The following is a 7389-nucleotide window of genomic DNA, read 5'->3' on the forward strand; positions in this document are numbered from 1 at the left end:
AGCCGCTCCCAGCGCCCGCGCCCCTGGTCCCAGCGACCCGCGAGGCGCTCGGAAGAAAACATTTCTCCCGTTCGGGCCAGGAGCGTTTTCCTGCCTCGTTTCCCAGCTCCCTGCAGTGACGCGCCGGCATCCCGGGCAGGCCCAGCACCCCGYGAAACCGCCCCAGGCTCGCGGCAGAAAGCACGCCCCAAACCGGGCAGCTTGCAAGCCCCAAACCGGGGCAAAAGCATTTGAGAAAAGTCCTCCCGAGAAACCCAGAAACCGCTTTAGAAATTGCCTTTTGCCTGCACCTGGGCGTATTGGATTAAGGAGCTCTGAAGAGCYGCTTAATCCGTGGACGGCAAAGACAACCTGGCGGCACGACGGCTTCTCCAGCCGCCCTCCGGGACGCTCGCGGCTCTTGCGAGAGGCAGGGGGGAAAAGCACACGCGGTTTGTGCCAAAAAAGCACGAGGAAAAGCCCCGCCAGGGCGGATGGAGCAAGGCCCCTCCGGCAAGCGCCGTCTCCCTGCCCGGCCCGGATCTAAGGCTTGCGCAGGTGCAAAATCCCAGCGCTTAAGCCTGTCCTTGGCAGGGGAAGGACGGTGCCGGAGCTGGCGCCGCGCGTCAGAGCAAGGGAAGCGCAGCAACGTTTGCACGTCCCCGAAGAAGCCGGTTTGCTGGAAGAAATACGAATAAGCGCCACCCGCCCCTGGGACTGCCGGCCCCCAGTGCCGGCGCCGTGTCCCCCGCTCCCTGAGGACGCCGGCACCGCTCGAGCCCGGCGGCGCTGCAAGCCGGCGCTGCAGACAGCCACCCACCCTGAAAACAGGGTGCTGGGACCGCGTTCCCCCCCACCACCACCGGCGCGGCTCACCTGGTGGGYGCGAGCCCGGCCGGGCGCTGCGAGCCGAGTGCTGCGGTCTGGGGCCAGGCGCTGCGGGGCGGCTCAGCGCGCTGCTAATCCTGCCCCGGCTGAGCCTGCCGCTTGATCCGTTTAGCCGCAGCCCCGGCGGCCCCAATCTCGCCCGCGGGAGACGCGGGAGTCGCACCCCCCACCCCGGTTCCCCCCCCTCTCCTTTGGTAGGAAGGGAGAGGAGCGTTCCCGCGGGGAAAGGGCGCCGAGGAACGCCGCCGCGGTGCCCCGGCAGCCCGGCGCCGAAGCGGGCGGCAGAGACGAGGGCCGGCGGCGGTCGGAGGCAGTCGCATCCCCGGGGCCGGCCCCCATCTCGTGGACGTGGAGCTTGCTGGCRGCCGTGTCCTGGAGAGCCACACCAGGACCAGTGCGCTCTGCACCGAGGGTAATGCCGCCCAGCAGCCGGCAGCACCCATGGGTGGCAGCTCACCAGAGCCCACATCACCCCTACCGCTGGCCGGAGACGAGTGTCCTCCGTGAGGAGCATAACCCGGCCCGTGGGGAGCTGCTCCGGGCACGGGCACCCGGCAGGGTGGTGGTAGTGGTGGTGGTGGCGGTGGTGATGGCAGCAGGGGACCCCCCRTCTCCGTAACCCATCCTGCCACGGAGCGCGGGGATCAGCCCCGACGTTCATCAACTGCCCAGTCGCACACGCAAAGGGGCGACGAGCCCCTGCACGCAGCGGGCGTTTCCGTAGCAGCTTCCCAACGGAGTTTTCCAGGATTTCTCAGGCTGTAGTGCAGGGCTGGCAGTGGGATTAGCTCTGCTCTCGGAGCTGCGGACGGATTTGCTGGCTCCCGTCCGCATCCTAACGCTCCAGGCTGTGCCCCCTCCTCCTCCTCCTCCTCCGCTTTAGTCGCGTTGCCGAATCCGGAGCAGTTTCTCCGCTGCTTCTTCCGGAGGCTCTGGGCAGGAGGTACCAAGCCAGGACTCCCGGGCTGCAGCCCGGCTTTCCACCCGCTGCGGCCCAGCTGTGCGCAGGCGGCGGGTGACTGCTCCCGCTTCGTCTCGCCGGTGGAGAGTTCGGGCTGCCGGCGCAGGCGCGAGCGGCAGGCCGGGGCTGGGGGCAGCCACGCGCCCTGTTCAGCCGCCACACTCCAGCCCGCTGCGTCACTCGCCCGCCTTCCCTTTAATAAAGCTGGAAACCGTCCGAGCCGGCGTTCAGCCAGGAGGTACGTGCAGAGCGAACCTAACCGACACGAGCCTGGGGATGGTTCGGGCAGCGGGAAACCCCCTGCGCATCCGAGACCGTTCACTCTGAAGCAGAGCAATGACTGTTTACGTTAGCCACTGATTACAACGGCAGAAAYGCGGCTCAGCCGGGCTTGCTGTGCTGTCCCTGCTCCCCCAGCTACCTCTGCCCAGCCTCAGCTCTTCCCTCCTTCCCATCCCCAGCTCTCCGGCTAGCGAGGCTTCGACGCAGGGTCCTGAACCCTGAAGCTTTCCCAGCCAGTGACATAACCGGGTTTTCCACCCTCAAAGCAACCAGCCGAGGACGACGATGGGCACCACTGACGGGGAAAGCAGGGTCCGGACCTGCAAACGGGCAATGCCAGTGTCATGGATAGGGTCCTCCGTCGATGCCTGCTGCAGGGAGAGAGCGACAGCAATAGGAGCAGCACTCCCGGGGCAGAGGCGAGCTCAACCTCCTCAGCAGCCAGCCCAAAGCTGCTTCTCCCCTGACCCTTCCTAATCCTCCCCCAGTTAGACTCTAACCGGAGCTTCACACTGATGCGTGCCCGGATTCTATGGCTTTACCATGATTTAGTGAAATTAAAGACCACAAGCAAAAGCCTGGGCAAAGCACCAGTGGCTATCCATGAATTTTGGTTGTCTGCCCTGAGGATACAGAAAATCTCCCAAACGTCAAACCTGCAAAGTTCAAACGGTGACGCTGTTGGGGACTATTAGGTGCAGTTTAAATGTTCATCTTTCCACGGAAACCACGTAGCAGAGAACTGGGAAGTAAGGCAGCTGGGAAAGGCATTACCTTGYGGCCACGAGGCACGATCCCAAACACTGCCTGGGGCGGCACAAACGTCTCCCTTGGAGGCACAGCRCAGCTAGGAGGGGAGAAGTCCTGCCCCAGCGACGGATCCGGCTGCCCACTATCAACTCTGATCTGACACGGGTGGGGGTTGGAGAAGTTCACTTTGTCTGCAGGTCTCCAACAAACTCAACGCATCAGGCTACGCTGCTGTGCTCATAGGACAGGGGTCTGCAGAAACACTCCTGCAGAGCAGTAACGGCCAGGCACGTAATCGAGGGTCCTTGGAGTGCAACGTTCATCGGTTTCTATCACTGAACTGCGTGCCCGTTTCTGGCCGTTTCTGCCCGGAAGCCTTTGGCGCTAAGCTTCCCTCCAGAAAAAAGAGCAGTCCCATCTTTAGCAAAGGGTAAACCATATCTCAGGCTCTTCCTGCTGCTGCTTTCTGCCAGTGGATGCCTGCCTACTCCCCAGGTCTGGATTCTCAGGCACCAGGTAGGTGAGCCACCATTTCTCCACTGAAACAGTTCATAAATACTGTACATAAAGTACATAAATAAATAAATAAATAAATAAATAAATTAAATCAAGCAAGCCAGAGTCATAGAAGCAGCCAGGGCAGGCAATGCCTGCATGCTGCTTCCACTCTAGAAATCCTACACACCCACAGGAAGGTATAAATAACTATAAATTTATTAGTAAAGCAAAACCATTTGACACTCACACAGAAGAGCGGGATGTGTTAATAYAATATATATACACACGTACATGGATATCATCTTAGAAACGTACAGAGAGCAGTGTTAAAGGCACTGCGAGCCACACAAACCTCATCATCCTTGGCTACAACTTCCCACGGCCCTGGGAAGTCGGCCTGAGCCACAGCCACAGGTCACGAGGAGCTCCCRGGAACCTGACTGGGGCCGCAGCAAGGTCTCCATCTCAACAAGACTCCCCAGCAATGAAGAACTGCCCCTGAAAYCACTGAGGTCCACCACTCAGTGGCATTGAGAGACAAGCCCACAGTGCCTCAGGGTACAACTCCAACCTGAGGTCCTGCTCTCTCAGCAAGTGCCCCAGGGACACCATGACAGCAGCTTCTTCGCGTCCAGAAAGCGCTTGGAGATGGCTGCCAAAGAAGTGCTGCAGAAGGACATAGTGCCTCRCAGCTTGGAAGAGAAGCTGTGCTTGCCAAAGTCCCGACGTAGAGCCGTAGCCCCCCGAATCTTGCTTGCCTGTTATTATTGCATCTCAACGTTATGTACGAGTGTGCAGGAACCCTYCCGCAGGGTAACTCACCACCCAACAGAGAGAGTCATGCTCTGAAGAACAGTGACGTAGAGGCTTTTGGCTTCATTAATTAACACCCAGGCTCTGGTTGAAGCCCAGACTTGACAGTAAATACCCAAAGAAAGTGTAGAAAGTGCTCTCCTCCCTCCTAACAGTGCAAGGATTCCCACACCACAGTAAAATCAGTTTAGCCATCTGCATGATCTGCTGAGCAGCTCAGCAGGCATTCCCAGGGGGATCCAGCCRCCAAACTGCAGCCCAGGCAGCTCCATGACTTCTCCCAGGAACACTTGACAGCCCTATACCGACTTAACCCCCAGTCTTAGGGATGTGGCAATGGAAACGGCAACTCTAGCCCTAGTACCTGTTTCATACAGCTCTGCTCCGGCTCCTGCCCCAATGCGATGGGACACTTGCTCAGACTAACTTGCCAGGACTAGTTGTACTACAGACACAACCCAATAAAGCCAAGACTGCCAGGCCACGGGAGCGTTCCTAGCATCACACAAGCCCAGTGAGATAGGGGCCTCATGGGGGGACGGAGCCAAACCACCCACTGAATTCCAGTGAGATTCACAGTCCCAAACACCCAACTTCACTATCAGTGGTTCCCGTATCACCTGGAACCAGCCTCAGCCTGAGGAATCTGAGGGGAAGGAGAGGGGGAGGAGACCTCACAGAGACAAGCAATCAGAATGGAAAYGAGATGAAAACAAAGCATCACTTACAAAGAAGAATCCAACACAGGGCAAAGAAGCCTAGAAGGTCTTACAAAAGTATAATCAAAATAACAGTGGAGGAGGAGGAGTCAAGTCACAGAAAAAGGCATCCTGTATGTAGGGGAAGGGGAAGAGAAGGTTGATGAAAATCTCCAGGTAAAAGACTACCTTCTTCCTGGGAGCAAGCACAGAGCAGCCAGAGAGCAGGATGTGTCTCCTGCACAGCCTTCAAACAGCCTTTGGCCAACCTAACCCGCTCCCCTCTTGCCTTCTTTAAGGTGTCTTATGTTCAAACTGCCTGCTTCCCACGTGGGAAAGCCAGAAGAGAAGAGCCCACCAGAAAGGACTATTCCCTACTCTAGCCCTAGAGAGCATCTCCAAACAGCTTGCAACAAGGTCTTGAAGAAACCCATGGCCACAGACTCCCTCAGCACTCACTAAGGGCTGATACAATACTAGCTTCAACATGGTGACTCCATTAGGTACTACTGTTCAACGAGTAACGTCTGAAGCCAAGTAGAGGCAGCATAAAGAAGCCTGCAAGTCTCTTGAAAGAAACACCAGAAGTTAAGTTCAACACAAGTACAGAGTAGAAGAAACACATTTTGCTCCAAAGAGGCTTTGGCCAYAACTGCTCTTTGGTTTGAGAAGGAAATACGAACAGTTAACAGGGAGCCTTCTGCAGCGCGACCCAGGAGATGCCTGTCTCCCCAGGCCGGCCCCTGCCTCCCCACCCAGAGCTGCTCTCCTGATGCTCGCATGCCTCGTGCCGTTTCCATCACTTCTTCCCCCTCCATACTGAAAAAAAAACCCAACGTGTCCCAAAGGCACAGCAACGGAGACCAACCTGCTCCCCCAGCCCAACCGTACGAAACAGAGCTGCTTACGACTAGGCTTGTAACAACTAAACTTGTAACTTCCTTATAAAAATATACTCAGTGCTGTCAGTGGCCGTTCAGARACGCCTGCTCCGCGCAGGCCTGGTTCACGGCCCGCCAGCCGGAGATGCAGGAACACTCATCCACCAGCACGGCGGTCTAACAGCAGAAGCCATCCTGTGCTCCACCACAAAGGACTTTCACTGGACTCGGGCTGTTGTAGGGCAGCAAAAAAAGACGACGAGTCCAAGTCACCACGGGCCTGCAGGAGCTGGGGCTCCCTTCAGCCCCTCGAAGGGCTTTCCGTGCCGAGCGCAAGGGAAGCAGCGCCTTCCCGGCGACGTTCCCAGCAAGCGCCGATTCAAAGGGGACAGGGCCGGGCAGGGCCGTCGCCGGAGCAAAGCATATCGCCGAGCTGCGCGTGGGACCCACCGCCATCCTCGGATCGCAGGAGGAAGGCCAGAGCAGCCCTGTTGCGTCCTCCGCCCCAAACACCAGGCTGCCCAAATCAGAAAGCGCGACTCCTTTTGCCAAGCCACCGAGGYGGAGAGGAACTGCAGGAGCACTCGGGACCCCGGGGAGAGGAGACGGCAGAGCACAGCCACTCGCTGTCCGCGTTAGCGATTTCTCCAAACCTCTCCTCCAGCCAGCAGGCTCCGTTTCACGCTCTCCTGTCACAAGGGTGAGCCCCCCCCCGCCTCCTCCCAGCTCGGGCCCTCAACCCCTAACTAACGGCGGAGCCGGGCAGAGGGCTGCCAGCGCCGGGCTCGAGGAGGCGGTGTGAACGCCTTGCTCCGCAGGGCCCGTCTCCAGCCGAGCGCAGCGCTCGCGTCGGGCCGCTTTGGGCACGAACAGAGAGTTACCCACAGCTCGAGGAAGCGCTGACGCCAGACGGGAACGGAACGAGGGTTCACGTGGGTGCCGCGTTTCTAAACCGGCTGCGAAACCATGGCGATGACGGATCGTGTGCTCACAGCTAGCGAGCGGACACCTAAGCAAACAAACCGCAGCTGAGAAGGCAGGAGGAAGGGCCTGTTTCTCAAGGAAGGCAGTCCCCCGTCTTGCCCGTCTCCTCGCTTGAGGAGGGCTCGATCGCTGGGAGCGCACAGGTCGATCTGCCTCCCCAGCCGCCTTCCTTATCGCGAGGGTGTGGTATTTACTGCTCGATAGCCTGCTGTTTGCCATCTGACCGCTTGCAGGAGTCTAAAACCAGCACACCYGCACCTACCAGGCAGCGCTTTCACTACCACCACGAGTCCAGAGAGGACTCGGAGAGAGAGCTTCACCTTCATTTAAAGACTCACGAGCCAGTTCAGAAGCGCTGGTCGTTCCCAGCAAGTCTCCGAGGAACGAGCACAGGCCAGCAGGCCGAGGGGTTTCAGAGCTGAAGAGAGGCCAGCTTTGAAAACACGCGCTTTAGTTCCCCAACTCTGAACCTAAACTTCAACCAGCGAGGCCTCCAGCACCACCAGGCCCAGCCCTTCTATAAAGACAAGGTTCACTTTCCTTGTCTTCGATTCATCTTTACTCCTAGAGTTAAGCACACATTGAACTCATCCAGCTACCTAGAACTGGAAAGGTCTTTAAAAATCCGGGTTACCACGTCTCTCTCTCCTTTTCC

This window comes from Rhea americana, unplaced genomic scaffold (assembly GCF_003343005.1).
Source record: "Rhea americana isolate MKP2758 unplaced genomic scaffold, rheAme1 scaffold_421, whole genome shotgun sequence".
NCBI lineage: Eukaryota > Metazoa > Chordata > Aves > Rheiformes > Rheidae > Rhea > Rhea americana.